The 17,199-nt window shown below is 40.3% G+C and overlaps 1 protein-coding gene across 4 annotated transcripts in view; it reads right to left on the bottom strand.

Moving 5' to 3' along the window:
• Window positions 1-12,746, bottom strand: part of LOC118386201 (nectin-1) — a 38,960-nt gene extending 26,214 nt beyond the window's left edge. For 3 of the 4 annotated variants that reach the window (XR_004826164.2, XM_035773732.2, XM_035773734.2), the window contains exon 1: window positions 12,603-12,746. The gene's annotated coding sequence lies outside the window, so the exon portion shown is untranslated. The other variant, XM_035773733.2, reaches the window with a different exon arrangement.
• Between the last annotated feature and the right edge of the window lie 4,453 nt (window positions 12,747-17,199).

Below are 17,199 nucleotides of genomic sequence, written 5' to 3'. Positions count from 1 at the left end.
AGTGGTCATTGGGTTAAAATACAGTCAATCAACGAAACAGCGGGCAAATCATTGGTGCACAATGATGTCATGACTTGTTGTCTTCAAATCGGTTTCTTTCAGTCAATACATCCCGCGAAATGACCCATCAGGTTTGATTGTGTTACAAACAATTGTAAGTCGCTCTGGATAACAGCGTCTGCTAAATGACTTAAATGTAAATGTAAATGTGTTACAAACCAACCAGTTGATTGCAGTTAAACCAAACATGACTGGAAAAGTCACGTTCTGTGTGGGTTATTTACCTGGAATCTGTCTTCGAAAATGGAATGAGACGGAATTCACGACACAAGCGGTTCACAAATTGTTTAGTGTTAGGCTATAAAAGCGGATTTTATATCAAACAAAAGATAATTAATTGTGTAACAATGAGCATTGTAATTGCAAACAGACGAAGATCGTCAAAGGTAAATGATTTATTTTAATGCAGTTTGTGATTATGTTACGCCTGTGCTGGTTGATTTTTATTTATTTTTATGGGGCTTTATGCTCAGATAATCGCATCGTATTCTTTCGCAGTAAATCCTTTTTTAAATCTGACAACGCAGTTGGATTAGCAAGATTCTAGGCTTTCGATACATGTGACACTTGTATTTTCATGAATGTTTAATATGACTATTTATGTAGCGATCACCTTACGTTGTGGTATTTCAGCCCGCTACCGGGTTTCGTGCTCAACTCATATCACATTCACACAGTACTGTGCCCAAACACACCAAAATCAATATTTTTATAACCTGCAGGAATATTTTCTTACTTCAATGGGTGGATTTGGTTTATAGCTTTCACATATGTACCTAACTATTTGAAACCATTGCATATAATTAAGTTATGGACAAATAATTTATTTATCATCTCAGGCTCACACAGAGCCTTCATGATCAGCCACACAAGATTGATCAAAAGCTCACACAGAACATTACTAAATAACCACCCACACAGGATTGGTCAGACCACTCACACAGAATTGGTCAGATGTCCACACAGAACATCGTTGAAAGGTTACCCACACAGAGTCAACCTACCGCACCCACACAGAACAGTCTTTGGTCTTTAGTCTTTGGTCTGTTGAGTGTAGAATAGCTATTTTACTGAACTTGCGGGAGACATTGCAAGGCTAGAAATTGTGAAATACAGCATTTGCGACAGCCTTCATCTTTTGATTACTGATGCACGGTTCTGACTGTCTGCCTGGTGGGTGACATGCCTACCTATGTCTGGCTGTGCCACTCCAATCTCCAACTCGCTTTATCTTCGCTGTGAAAAATGTGATAGTTTGTGTTCTCAAAGTAGACTGCGGTAAATATACTGAACAAGTGGATGGGCCTTTCCCCTACCAAGCCCACCTATAGCTGCACCCCTGCCTAGTCATGTGAAATCCATAGAATAGGGTCTAATTAATTTATTTCCTGATATGAACTGTACCTCAGTAAAATAGTTGAAATTGTTGCGTTTATAATTTTTTGTTTAATATAGTTTCTTCCATTGCAAAAATAATGAATCTTATGAGTGGAGGAAGCTTGACCCCCTGAAATGTGAGTCTACCTGCGAGGAATCAATTATTTTGGAGTAGACTCCCCACCACTACTTTTATTTCATCACACTTTGGCAGTAACCTATTTCTGTAAGCTCGCCATTACCTTGTAAATAATTCTGTTGTTATTTTATATCTAGCAAAGAACCAAACATTTAGAAAATAGCTTTGAGTTGCCTGGTTCTCGGTTGACATTTACTGAATTAATTGATTAAAGTAAAAGTATAAATCATTTCAAATTCCTTATATTAAGCAAACCACATGGCACCATTTTCTAGTTTTTATTTATGGTATAGCCCGAGTCTATCGCCAACATATGTGTGTTTAGTGCAGGGGTGGGGGGCTTCCGGCCTATGAGACCGTTTGATCAGGCCCCCGAGCCAATTCATAAAAAAAAAAAAAAAGTAATAATAATAATTATAAATATATATATATATTTTTTATTAAAAAAGTTGTAGACGTTAGTTTCCCACAAAAATATATATTTTTCAATGATGACTTGTGGATGTGTGATTTGGCCTTCAAGGTGGACATAACCAAGTATCTGTCTGACTTAAACATCAAGCTCCAAGGGCCGAACCAGCTTCTCAGCGATCTGCTGTCAAACGTGAAAGTTCGAAGTGAAATTAAAGCTGTGGCAAGTCCAACTAGAAAGGGGTAACACAGTGCATTTTCCTACTCTGCAAGGACAAGAGCCTGAGATTACGTCGGAATATGCAGGTGAGTGTGGAAAGCTCGCGAAGGCATTTTGTGAGCGGTTTAAGGATGTGAAAAGTAAACAACTGGAGTTGAACATATTTGCAACCCCGTTTAACGACGAACCAGCGGATGTACCGAATGGCCTACAACACAAAGTAATTGACCTGAAAAGCAATGACGAGCTCAAAGCCAGGTACAACAACCTCCCTCTCCTTGAAATCTGTTCGGGACGAACTACTGCTGTGAGCAGTTCTTTTCCAAACTCGATTCCGCTCAAGACTGACTGGAACCTGGGAAAACCTGGAAAACCAGCTGCGAGTAGCGTCATCTTCACTGCCAGCTGACATCAAGCGCCTCGTCAAAGATAAGCAGTTTGAGCCATCGCATTAGAGGTGTGTTTGAACAAGTGATCATAACATGATTTACAATACTAATATTTATTTAAATAGGACTAGCACTTTTCTAAATACTCAAGGACACAAGAAACATAAGTCACATTTAAACTATAAAACCAATGGTCAGTGATTAAAGTCACATTAAAACATGAATAAAGCAGAAAATAGTCCATTCTAATTCATTTATAAATATCCAAATGGCCCTTGATGGCAAAAAGGTTCCCCACCCCTGGTTTAGTGAGTCTGCCAGACACTGCTAAGCATTCAAAATGTAACGAGCACTTGTGGGGAAATTGTATGGAGTAAAAAGTACATACATTATTTTATAAATGTAGTTAAAGTACACATTGTCAAAAATATAAATTGTAATGTACAGATACATTAAAAAAAATATTTATGTAAAAATACTTTAAAGTATTTTACACCGCTGGATTTAATAAATAGGCTATATTATAACTTCAGTTTGAAGTTGTAGCCTTGTCTTATTATGCAATTATTAAATGGCCATGTCTAGATTAGGCTGCAGGTAAAAACACTGGCTGTTGATGACAAACATAGGCCTATTCAGTTCATAGCCCTATTCAGTTCATATGCATATTATTAATATTTGATTCAGTGATTGAAATTATGACTTCATCCTCAGTAACGTTAGCCTATTCCAGCAGGCTATTGGGCAACGGAAGCACTTCTTACCTTGAAATTGTCCCGTTAGTCATGTTGATTAAATGAGTCTGTCAATTTGAACTAATAAGCAAACTGCTAAATAGTTCATCTTGCCAAGGCTACACTGCCCCCCCCCATGCAAAAGGCAGTATCTGCTCATTTGGTCGAAAATTAGTTAATGTAATTTTTGTTACATTAAACGCATGCTTAATAATGTGGACAAGTATCCTGCCTCTATTGTATTGTGTTTGGAGAAAATGGGGGTTGTATTAGCAGTAACTGCAAAAAGTTACTGTGAAACCAAGGTAAATGAACTTACTGCCTTTTAGCTTGGTTTCAACCTGCCCTTGGCTGCAGTTACTGTGTTTTACCTTGGTTTCATATAATTTTATTCTGATAGTGATACAATCGAACCTGTATGACACTGACTTACAGCTACACACATATACATTGCTAATCTAGGGATACAACACCATGGCACAGCATTCCCAGGGGAAAATGGTTGAACTTGCTCTGAAACGCCAACATCCAGACACTGGTAAGAACTAGCTAGCTAAGAAGATCTGAGATCAAAATTAATTACCTAACGAGCTAAACTAGCTAACTAGCTAGCGAGCATAGACTAACAATGCTACCTGCTCTCATAAGAGGAGATCTGCAATTGACACTAACTTTATTAGCCATATAATGAATTATATTCAGAAATGTCATCGGATGGTTTCTTTGAATCAGTACACCATACACACGATTTCTAGCCAGTGACAGCCACCTAGGTAAAACTGAAGCGCCCCTACCTAGCTAGCAATAGATTTGTGCTACATGGTCCCATAAGAGACGGCCAGCAGTTTATACTAGCTTTAATTTATTATACCTAGAATTAACTGAATCCCTATAGTTATATTCGGACATTCCATGGGTTATTTGAATCAGCAACATTACACCACACACACAATCTCTAGCCAGCTGACGGTCAGTTGGACATGCACCCAATACTGAATTGTAGAAAGCCATGCACACTCGTTTTCCGGATGAGCACACACGAAGCATGGTTAGCTCATTAACAATATATCTCAATCAAATCAAATGTATTTGTCACATACACATGGTTAGCAGATGTTAATGCGAGTGTAGCGAAATGCTTGTGCTTCTAGTTCCGACCATGCAGTAAAATCTAACAAGTAATATGACCTAACAATTTCACAACAACTACCTTATACACACAAGTGTAAAGGAATGTACACACAAGTGTAAAGGAATGTACATAGAAATATATGAATGAGTGATGCCCGAACAGCATAGGCAAGATGCAGTAGATGGTATAGAGTACAGTATATATATATATATATATATATATATATATATATATAAGATGAGTAATGTAGGGTATGTAAGCCTTATATAAAAGTGGCTAGTGATGTATTGATTACATACACTGCTCAAAATAATAAAGGGAACACTTAAACAACACAATGTAACTCCAAGTCAATCACACTTCTGTGAAATCAAACTGACCACTTAGGAAGCAACACCGATTGACAATACCTTTCACATGCTATTGTGCAAATGGAATAGACAACAGGTGGAAATTATAGGCAATTAGCAAGACACCCCCAATAAAGGAGTGGTTCTGCAGGTGATAACCACAGACCACTTAGTTCCTATGCTTCCTGGCTGATGTTTTGGTCACTTTTGAATGCTGGCGGTGCTTTCACTCTAGTGGTAGCATGAGACGGAGTCTACAACCCACACAAGTGGCTCAGGTAGTGCAGCTCATCCAGGATGGCACATCAATGCGAGCTGTGGCAAGAAGGTTTGCTGTGTCTGTCAGCGTAGTGTCCAGAGCATGGAGGCGCTACCAGGAGACAGGCCAGTACATCAGGAGACGTGGAGGAGGCCGTAGGAGGGCAACAACCCAGCAGCTGGACCGCTATCACCGCCTTTGTGCAAGGAGGAGCATGAGGAGCACTGCCAGAGCCTTGCAAAATGACCTCCAGCAGGCCACAAATGTGCATGTGTCTGCTCAAACGGTCAGAAACTCCATGAGGGTGGTATGAGGGCTTACAGCCCAACACCGTGCAGGACATTTGGCATTTGCCAGAGAACACCAAGATTGGCAAATTCGCCACTGGCGCCCTGTGCTCTTCACAGATGAAATCAGGTTCACACTGAGCACATGTGACAGACGTGACAATCTGGAGACGCCGTGGAGAACGTTCTGCTGCCTGCAACATCCTCCAGCATGACCGGGTTGGCGGGGGGTCAGTCATTGTGTGGGGTGGCATTTCTTTGGGGGGCCGCACAGCCCTCCATGTGCTCGCCAGAGGTAGCCTGACTGCCATTAGGTACCGAGATGAGATCCTCAGACCCCTTGAGACCATATGCTGGTGCGGTTGGCCCTGGGTTCCTCCTAATGCAAGACAATGCTAGACCTCATGTTGTATTATTCGCCTACCTCCTCATGCCTTTTGCACACATTGTATATAGACTGCCCATTTTTTTCTACTGTGTTATTGACTTGCTAAATTGTTTACTCCATGTGTAACTCTGTGTTGTCTGTTCACACTGCTATGCTTTATCTTGGCCAGGTCGCAGTTGCAAATGAGAACTTGTTCTCAACTAGCCTACCTGGTTAAATAAAGGTGAAATAAAATAAAATAAAAATAAATAAATAAAATGTGGCTGGAGTGTGTCAGCAGTTCCTGCAAGAGAAAGGCATTGATGCTATGGACTGGTCCGCCCGTTCCCCAGACCTAAATCCAATTGAGCACATCTGAGACATCATATCTCGCTCCATCCACCAACAGACTGTCCAGGAGTTGGCGGATGCTTTAGTCCAGGTCTGGGAGGAGATCCCTCAGGAGACCACCGCCACCTCATCAGGAGCATGCCCAGGCGTTGTAGGGAGGTCATACAGGTACGTGGAGGCCACACACACTACTGAGCCTCATTTTGACTTGTTTTAAGGACATTACATCAAAGTTGGATAAGCCTGTAGTGTGGTTTTCCACTTTAATTTTGAGTGTGACTCCAAATCCAGGCCTCCATGGGTTGATACATTTGATTTCCATTGATAATTTTTGTGTGGTTTTGTTGTCAGCACATTCAACTATGTAAAGAAAAAAGTATTTAATAAGAATATATCATTCATTCAGATCTAGGATGTGTTATTTTAGTGTTCCCTTTATTTTTTTGAGCAGTGTATATTTATCCATTATTAAAGTGGCTAGAGTTGAGTCAGTATGTTGGCAGCAGCCACTCAATGTTAGTGATGGCTGTTTAACAGTCTGATGGCCTTGAGATAGAAGCTGTTTTTCAGTCTCTCTGTCCGCGCTTTGATGCACCTGTACTGATCTCGACTTCTAGATGTAAGCGGGGTGAACAGGCAGTGGATCGGGTTGTTGTTGTCTTTGATGATCTTTTTGGCCTTCCTGTGACATCGGGTGGTGTAGGTGTCCTGGAGGGCAGGCAGTTTGCACCCGGTGATGCGTTGCGCAGACCTCACTACCCTCTGGAGAGCCTTACGGTTATGGGCGGAGCAGCTGCCGTGCCAGGCGGAGATACAGCATCTGTAAAGGTTTGTGAGTGTTTATGGTGACAAACCTAATTTTTTCAGCCTCCTGAGGATGAAGAGGCGCTGCTGCGCCTTCTTCATAACGCTGTCTGTGTGGGTGGACCATTTCAGTTTGTCCGTGATGTGTACGCCAAGGAACTTTAAACTTTCCACCTTCTCCACTACTGTCCCGTCGATATAGATAGCAGAGGGAGCAGTCCCGTTTCCTGAAGTCCACAATCATTTCCTTTGTTTTTTTTACATTGACTGGGAGGTTATTTTCCTGACACCACACTCCGAGGGCCCTCACCTCCTCCCTGTAGGCTGTCTCGTCGTTGTTGGTAATCAAGCCTACCACTGTAGTGTCGACTGCAAACTTGATGATTGAGTTAGAGGCGTGCATGGCCATGCAGTCGTGGGTGAACAGGGAGTACAGGAGAGGGATGAGAACGAACACTTGGGGGGGCCCCAGTGTTGAGGATCAGCGGGGTGGAGATGTTGTTGTCTAACCTCACCACCTGGGGGCGGCCCGTCAGGAAGTCCAGGACCAGTTGCACAGGGCGGGGCCGAGACCCAGGGTCTCGAGCTTAATGACGAGTTTGGAGGGTATTATGGTGTTAAATGCTGAGCTGTAATCGATGAACAGCATTCTTACATAGGTATTCCTCTTGTCCAGCTGGGTTAGGGCAGTGTGCAGTGTGATGGCGATTGGCGATGTGTCTGCTTGGGGGGGAATATACACAACTGTGATTATGATCGAAGAGAATTCTCTTGGTAGATAATGCGGTCAGCATTTGATTGTGAGGAATAATTCTAAGTCAGGTGAACAAAAATACTTGAGTTCCTGTATGTTGTTATGATCACACCACGTCTCGTTAATCATAAGGCATACACCCCGCCCTTCTTCTTACCAGAAAGATGCTTGTTTCTGTCAGCGCGATGCGTGAAGAAACCAGGTGGCTCGACCGACTCGGATATAGTCTCGAGTGAGCCATGTTTCCGTGAAACAAATAACTTTACAGTCTCTGATGTCTCTCTAGAATGCTACCCGTGCTCAGATTTCGTCTACCTTGTTGTTGAGAGATTGGACATTGGCGAGTAGTATGTTCGAGAGCGGTGCGCGATGTGCCCGTCTACGGAGCCTGACCAGAAGACCACTCCGTCTGCCCCTTCTACGGCGCTGTTGTTTTGGGTCGCCGGCTGGGATCCGATCCATTGTTCTCGGTGGTAGGCCAAACAGAGGATGCGCTTCGGGAAAGTCGTATTCCTGGTCGTAATGTTGGCGAGTTGATGTTGCTCTTATATGCAATAGTTCCTCCCGACTGTATGTAATAAAAAATAAAATAAAAGATTTCTACTGCGTAGTTTCCTAGGAACGCGAATCGAGGCAGCCATCTCTGTCTGCGCCCGAAGTTAAGTGACAACCATCTACTCACATGTTCAGGGTTTCTGGTTTTCTTTTATATTCCAGTATTGCTTGACTGTCCCGGTAAGGAAAGTTAAAATCCCAAATTGTATCCATCACCTTTGTTGGTGGAGTATGTAATTAATACAACAAGCTTTGACATGCCCAATGTGTGCTCTGTGTCTGCTTTAGTACCATCATTACATGAATGCGGAAAAAAAAGTTTTGCATGACTTCCACCAATCCCTGTGGTCTAGATTATTAGTATCTACGCAGATCAAAGTTGCCATGTCCTAAGTTATAGTATAACTGAGAAGGATTATGATCAAATGTTTGCACACCACAAAATGTCAGTATTAATTATTATCATCCATGACAGAATAGAATCATTAGGATGCATGTCCCTGATTATTTGCTCTATTTATTTCAGTTGAGTTTTAGGGCCACATTCCAACAAACATTCCTGATCTACCCCCTTTAACTGAAGTCACAGTTTCAACACTATTTGAAGAAATAGAGAACCAGTGGGTGGTCTCTGACTCCTTAGACTGATTTATATCAGATGAGAAATCAATTGCCAATGATGATGATGATGAAGATTATTATCCACCTTCAGGGTAGGATGTTCCAGCACAAGTGGCAGCTGAGCCCGTGGACACAACTCCAGACAACTTATCAAACAAGAAATCCAAGATTCCACAATGGGTAAGCCATGTGGTATCAAATGCAAGAGGCAATGTACTCAGAATATTTCAGAGGGTAGGCAAACGTATTGGGAGATTAAGTATAAGGAGAAGAAAAATGGGTCTTCCACATGGTGGCACAGCAATCTAAGAAAAATATCACCTTTGGCGCTGACAGTCTGCAGGTCGTTTCTGTACCATCTTCCAAACCAGAGCGGTTCTGCACAACAGGTGTGCAAAGTGTTTTTTCTGACAACATTGGGCTACCACCTCAAAAATGACAGGCTGATTGTCACAATGATGGGCAAGTCAATCACCACCAAACTGATTCCACCAAAGGATCAGAGTGGAAAGAAAGCTTCAGCGAGCAAATTGAACATGAATCCAATCCTGCAACTCATTGAGTCCTTCCATCCCAAAATCAGTCACATCAGACGAGAGCATGCCCCACATCGCCTCTACCTCCCTAGTGACGTCAATATTCGGTTCATGCATAATGACTACAAGGAGAAGAACAAAGATGCCAGCTGCGGTTACGAAACCTATCGCAAGGCGGTAAAGGGAAGGAACATCAGCTTTGTAAAGCTTGGAGAGGAGGAGTGCAAGCTCTGTTTGGTGCAGGGTCATCATCTGAAGATGGAGCACAGGGAGAATGAGGCCATGGAAACCCAAGCCTGCCAAGACAACAGCCATGCAGCACCTGAATTCACCATCCCCAACCCCGACTGCATGCAATGTAGGAAATATGAGGAACATAAGAAGTCTGCAGGGCAGAGTAGAAGCCATTACCAGGCTGATGCACAGAAAGATTGGCCTGAGGACTGGTCTGTGAGGAGCGTTGATATGCAAAAAGTCATCATGCTCCCTCGCATGCCAGGTGTGAAAACAGCATTGTTCACAAGAAGAATTGTTGCCTGTCACGAGACATTCGCCACCATTGGAAAGAAGTCTCAAAAGAAGAAGAAAACAATCTCAGTGGTATGGCATGAAGGAACAGCTGGTCGGAAGGCAGAGGAGATGACTTCATCTTACGTAACAGCAATGGAGAGGGAGAGATGACAAGCATGCAGTGTATTGGGTGCATAACTGCACTTCTCAAAACAAAAACTGGTGACTCCTAACATCACTGGTGAGTGTTGTCAATGGTCATCGCCCTCAAGTTCTTCGAGCCAGGACACACTTTAATGAGCGCAGACACAGTTTCCACCATGGCGTGGAAGAGGAAATGAAAGGTCGACCTGGAGGTGTGGTGTACGACTTCGGGGACTTCCTCCTACAAAGTCTCCCATGAAGAAAAGGACTTCACAGAGCTTGACTTCATCATGAAGAAAGTCACGTTAGAGACACCCTCAACACTATGTACACATAATAGAGGGATAGAAGAGTCCAAGAAGATGGACATAATCACCAAGCTGTGTCCTCTGATGCCTGCACATCGAAGGCAGTTCTGGAATGCCTTAGCTGTGAATAGCATTGCTGAGGATAAGGAGTGATATGGAAGAGCACTGAATAAGTTTTACTTAAAAATGAAATGTTACTTAAAAATGAAATGTAACTATTCAGCATTTTATCAATTGTAGCTAAATGTCATTTGGGTCCTCTTATGAATATAAATATGTAAATATGTTTAAAATGTATTCTTAATGTTGTTATTTATTTATTAATTCATTCAAAAGTGTAATTTGAAAAAATACAAATAAAATGTTTTGATTAACAATCTCATGGTAATTTGTATTACCCTATGTCAAACTCATGTTCCATCATTATATATTACAAGAGGGGTAATCATTTCATGTAATTCAAACAATTGCAATGCTGCTTTTCACATGTATTCTTATAACAAGACATGGGCTACTTGTCAAACACAGAATGTAATGAGACTGACGCGTTACCTACATCTCTATGTAAATGCAACTGGTATCTTAGTGAAAGACACGCAACGGATGCAGTTTCAACTCTGTTACACTGTCAGTAATTACACTGCTCTTTTATTAATATCATAAATGAGAAGTATAGTAAACTAACAAATGAAAATGGCAGATACTGCTCTTTGCTTTGGTTTTACCCTGCAATTTATAACATATCATGCCAAGGAAGAAGGCAATAACTGTCATTTAAGGGGTCAAATGTCATGCCAGAGGTCAGGGTCAACATGAATAAAAAAATGTAAAAAATGTACTCATAGTAAGGCAACAGATCATTACTTCTCCAATGATCTCCCTAGAATTCATTTGGCTGGACAATTAAACTTTGAAGCCATTTTTCTCAGTTCCACTCTATGAGCAGTTACTGCTTTTTTGCTTGGGCGGGCAATACTGTAGCCTATCTGAACAGTGATGCCAATTTAGCAATTTTGCTGCTAAATTTAGCAACTTTTTTTCAAACAGCACCTAGCAACAAATTTAGCTACATTTAAAATGTATTTGGACATTTGAGCAACTTTTAAAAAGTGACTCAAACGCTAAAATGCAGCACTTTCCCTCTAAATGACATACAAAATAATTTTCTCGGTCACAACATAAGCGCCTGGCAGCAAAAGTGCATTGTGAGTGACGTCAGCAGCAGGCGCTCAACTCGTGCACAGGCAGCAGCAGGCCAGCAGCAATTTCAGCAAATTGCAAATCATTGTTGGCTGACTGCAGCTGCAGCACGGGTTCGACGAGCCAGAATGTTTGATCTTGAACAGAACTTACATGTCTCAATCCAAATTGTACAGCCAGAAATACACAAAAGAGTGGGAATCTGTACCTGAACAAATGTGAAATCATATTTTTCGCCGAGATGGCCAGTCAATTTGAGTAACGTTATTGTGTATTCTACGTAATGAGGCAGTTTTACGTTATCACGCAATGACATCACAACGTAATTTAGCAACTTTTAGCAACAATTGAACCTGCCTCTAACAACTTACCCTGCAAATTAGTTGGCAACGAGAGGGGCTATATGCTACCTTCAGATAGCTAACCAAACCACGGTAACGTTGAATTACAAATACACACAAAAAAATAGTTTAGTCATTATGTCTAGCCTATGCCTATTGAAAGGAAAAGTCAATCTCGCAAATATGCCATTTATAACGGTTTGTAGTCTTACCATCTGCCACATAACGGGACAATTGCCAATTTAGCCTAACGTTTTTTATGTTTAATAATGGCGTTTTTAATTATTATCTTGCAACATATCATTTGAGTCACATTAGCTCACAATAATTATTATTTTGATGGGAAGTTATGGCGATATGCCTTCCTAAATCGCCTGACAACGTTATATAAAAATGGTTTATTGGCTAAATGTGGCAACTCTATTGCTGCGACAAAATCAAATGGCGTTATCAGACATGTTGTTGGTCATGGCAAAGTTAAATATGATGATGATGTTGGACGACAGATCGCAGCACGATCTATTCACCTAACTAGAAGCCGAATAGGCATCAACTTACCTCGAAGTTTATTTGTAATGTTTGTCCATAGCAAAAACAATTATTCTTCTTCAAGGTCTCGTAAATGTTGTTTTGGGTGGGTATAATTTGTGGAACGTTCCAACAGGAATCCGTTGCCAACAAACAACGCATACAGAGTCGTATAACAGTAGAATGAGATACCTAGTGAGCTATGTAATTACGTTTTTCACTCACCACGTTTATTCGGAAAAAAATGTCTCTTCGTTCTGGTAGCTTACACCATTTCTCATTCGTTGGTTTAGTTATTATTTCCGGTGTTCCTGCATTTGCGGGTTGAACTCTGTTGCCCCTCAATTGGGAAATCGCTGTGGTTGAAATGGAACTAATGACCGCAAGTCCCAGTATTTTATTAACTAGGTGGCTTGTACACAATTGTTACAGATGATACTGTATATACCTACTCGTACTACAGAAGCATGCATTGTATTTTGCCAAGTTCTCTCTGTGTTAATCCTTTTCCCCAAATATAGCAGGTAACTTGTGTCTATGTCGATGTTGTTAAGGTCATCTTGCCTAGTTAAATAAAGATTAAATAAATTAGAACATTTAAAATATATACTTTGACCTATTTCAGGTAACCCCAAGATGCTTGATTCACTACAGCTGCTTTTGAATAGCTTTCCAGTCGTTTTTGCTTTACATTCCAACTTTTGAACGTCTGTTTATTGTACATATATATTAGTGTCTAATAAAAAAGAGCAACTTATGTAAAGCATCCCATCTGTTTTAAGGTTAAAAGTGTGTGTGTATATATGTGTGTAGTGTAGGTCTTCTTGATGTCCACTAGGTGTCCGCACAGCTTCGAAAATGTCACACCAGGTTCACAACATGTTTTCATGTGTAACAAATCAAATTGTATTTGTCACATGCGCCGAATACTACATGTGTAGACCTGAAATGAAATGCTGAAATTAAGCCCTTAACCAACAACTTAGTTGTAAGAAAAATGTGTTAAGTAAAAAATAAGAAATAAAAAGTAACAAATAATTAAAGATCAGCAGTCAAATAAAAATAGCAAGGCTATATACATGGGGTACCCGTGTTCCATTCAAGTCCAGTGGTGTAAATTACTTAACAAAAATGCATTTAAACTACTCCACTACATTCTGTTTATATCTGTTTTTTTTTGTATCTGTACTTTTACTCTTTCTGTTTCTTTACAACATTAAATTTTACTTCGCCACATTTTTGAAGAAAATAATATATATTTTACTCCAGGGGCGGCAGGGTAGCCTAGTGGTTAGAGCGTTGGACTAGTAACCGGAAGGTTGCAAGTTCAAATCCCCGAGCTGATAAGGTACAGATCTGTCGTTCTGCCCCTGAACAGGCAGTTCCACTGTTCCTAGGCCGCCATTGAAAATAAGAATTTGTTCTTAACTGACTTGCCTGGTTAAATAAAGGTAAAAAAAATACAGTTTCCCTGGCACCCACAAGTGCATTTTGAATGCTAAGCCGGACAGGAAAATGGTCCAATTCACACACTTATCAAGAGAACATCCCTACTGCCTCTGATCTAGCGGACTCACTAAACACATGCTTCGTTTGTAAATTATGTGTGAGTGTTCCCATGGCTATTTCTTAAATAAAAATACAAGAGAATTGTGCTGTCTGGTTTGCTTAATATATGGAAGGTCAAATAATTTATACTTTTACCACTGATACTTAAGTATCTTTTTAGCAATGATGTTTACTTAGTATTTTACTGGGTGACTTTCACTTTTACTTGAGACATTTTCTATTAACATATTTACTTTTACTCAAGTATGACAATTGGGTACTTTTTCAACTACTGCTCAATACATTTAGCACCCAATACCCAACATTCACTTGGTGGCTTGAAGTAGGAGTGCTGAACTAGGATCTGTTTACCATTTGTGAGTAGAATGAATAACATTACTTTGACGGGGGGTGGGGGGTACTGATTCTAGTTCAGCATTCTTAGCCTGAGACATTTATAAATGCGTACAGAGGAGCACTTTTCTACGATCAGCTTTGCCTAGATCATACTGAATCAGTTGTCTCTGGAATAAGATTATATGGACAGGGGTGGGTTTGTTCATAGATCAGCACTCCTTCTCAACACTAGTTGCTGTACCCTAACATTTTATAATCCAATTTCCCTTGCTGTCTAATGTCCTTCCGGAACCCCACCTCAACATTGTTCTGTCAAGGCAACAAAAGCAAGTTGGCATGCTCTTGAAAGGAATTTAACTCACAACCTCTCCTTTGGGAATTCACCACCATAACTACTACTACAACACATTTTTAAACTATCTTAACATGTGGTTTTCTTCAGGGGGACTAAGACTAGGAACACCTTTGAATGGTCTACAAAGAATGGCCCCAGGTAAAAGTTGGCTTTTGCAGAGTATGGTTGTATTGTTACTCCACAGCAGAGTATGCTATCACAACTCTATTGAAATGACATTTGAAACAAGGTGTCACTTCATTCTTGCTATTTGATGGGAACTAGCCCCTTTTCCCCTACATACCTCTTGTTTACTCTTTCAGGCCCACAAAGGCAACAAGAAAGAAGTTGCTACATTAACTGTTTCTCTGGGATTTGAACTAGGGGGTACATACCTCAAGTTAGCTCTTTCATGCCAACAAAAGGCAACATCAAAAATGGCTCTCTAAAAATTGCTCTCCTCAGATTTGAACTCTCAAACTCTGGTTTGGGGAGCAGTCACCATAACCACTACTCTACCAGACAGACAGAGACAAAATATTAAAGGGTACTTGAAAATGTACACATCAAAGACAACACTTTAGAGGTTGGAGAATGGTGTGGGGGCTTGTACTTCTTGTATCCACCAACCGTTCCTCAATTTTCTTTTGATGACTACAAACATAGATTATGAATCTACAAAACCTACACTATAGGATGGAGAGACTCCATATAAACATTTAAAAAAGAACAGATCTACTTCACTTTTTCACCACATGATTCATCCGACGTGCATCAATCACTGCAGGAATATTTTTCAATTCTTCAAAATAGACTTTCCACGAGACGCCAGATATAACCCACTTGAGTGGTACCCTGTTCCAAAGAGACACACACAACACTTCAAATGTATCACATTGGGTAAGAGGCAATGCACGCTCCTTCTGATCCGTGGAAGCACAACAAAATCTAAACAAGCCCGCCACTCATGATCCTCACAGCCTTTACTTTTCCCAGCACTCTCTCCACCAGTTTGGATATTTTAAAATGTTTCTTAAAAGATTGGTAATCTGCTCAGCTGCTCCTTATTAACAAACCATACTCCTACTAGATACAAAGGGACCAAAGGGACATTCTCATCACTGTACACTACTTTTCTCAGTTTTCCATTCTTTTGGACAATACTCTCCTTGATTCTATCAATATTAGATTCAGAATCCACTTCATTGTCCTCTTCTGGCATCTTTTCAGCCGTAGGCCTGTGTTTTCAGAGATTACACTTTTTCAACGAGTTAATGAATTGCCTGGCTGCGGGATCATTTCAATGGAACTCTCAACAGGCATTATGTGGGAATTATTATGAATAACTGCTATCAACCAGTATCCAAACAACCCCTTTTTTATGCAGTGTAATTATGTTAGAAGAACACTGGTGGAAAAAGTACCCAATTGTCATACTTGAGTAAAAGTAAAGATACTTTACCTTCATAGGAAATGACTAAGTAAAAGTAAAAGTCACCCAGTAAAATTCTACTTGAGTAAAAGTCAAAAAGTATTGTTGAAAATATGATTAAGTATCGAAAGTAAACATGTAAACCATTTCTATTTCCTTATATTAGGCACACCAGGCGGCACCATTTCTTAAATGTTTTATTTATTTAAGGATAGCCAGGGGCACACCAACATATACAAACGAAGCATGTGTGTTTAATGAGTCCGCCAGATCAGAGGCAGTAGGGATGACTAGGGATGTTCTGTTGATAAGTACGTGAATTGGACCATTTTCCTGTCCTGCTAACCATTCAAAATGTAACAAGTAATGTTGGGTGTCAAGGAAAATGTATGAAGTAAAAAGTTTTTAAAAAATCTTAATGAATGAAGTGAAGTAAATTGACATACCTTACCTTAGGCCTACGTTAGGGATTGTGAAATGGCATTTGCTTGTGTGTTAGCTTTCTATATCAGGTTAAAATTATTATTTAGAGCATCAAACTCATGTGTCAGAGTGGATTTTTGGGAAGTAGCCTATGGTTTAAGTTAACTAAAGAATGTCCCCTTCCACACACTTTTTTCAGGTGGCCTATGATGCCAGATCATCACTGCACTCAGCTGCTATAGAACCGTCATCTTTGCATGTACATTATTGTATAGCCTAGGCCTAATCCACCTAGAAATGAATGGGTCAGACATTGGAATGCATATCATCATTTCTCACGATGAAGCACTTTACTCATATTAGGCATATCTGTAAAATGGGAAAGGAATTGCCTGTCTTCAGACTATGTTTTCATTATGTTAGTAGTGGTGCTGGTGCTGTTTTTGTCCACTAGGTGTTATTAGTATTAATACTGTATTTTTGTTGGAAACAGTGGGTTTGTTAAGCCAAGTATATGCCTGATATTTCTACTTTATTTGAAAAATAAACATTGTTGACTATATTGAAAAATAAACATTGTTGATTACAGCCTACTGTTTACAGATGACCACCTCATCTAAATCAGTTTTCAATTCCATAATTACAGTACTTTCGAAAAGTATTCAGCCTTATTCTAAAATTGATTATATTAGCTGTTTTCCTCATCAATAATATGATTTTGGTAATCT

This window comes from Oncorhynchus keta, chromosome 7 (genome assembly GCF_023373465.1).
Source record: "Oncorhynchus keta strain PuntledgeMale-10-30-2019 chromosome 7, Oket_V2, whole genome shotgun sequence".
NCBI classification, from domain to species: domain Eukaryota; kingdom Metazoa; phylum Chordata; class Actinopteri; order Salmoniformes; family Salmonidae; genus Oncorhynchus; species Oncorhynchus keta.
The sequence above is the reverse complement of the archived record's forward strand: the minus strand, read 5'-3'. Positions and strand labels throughout refer to the sequence as shown.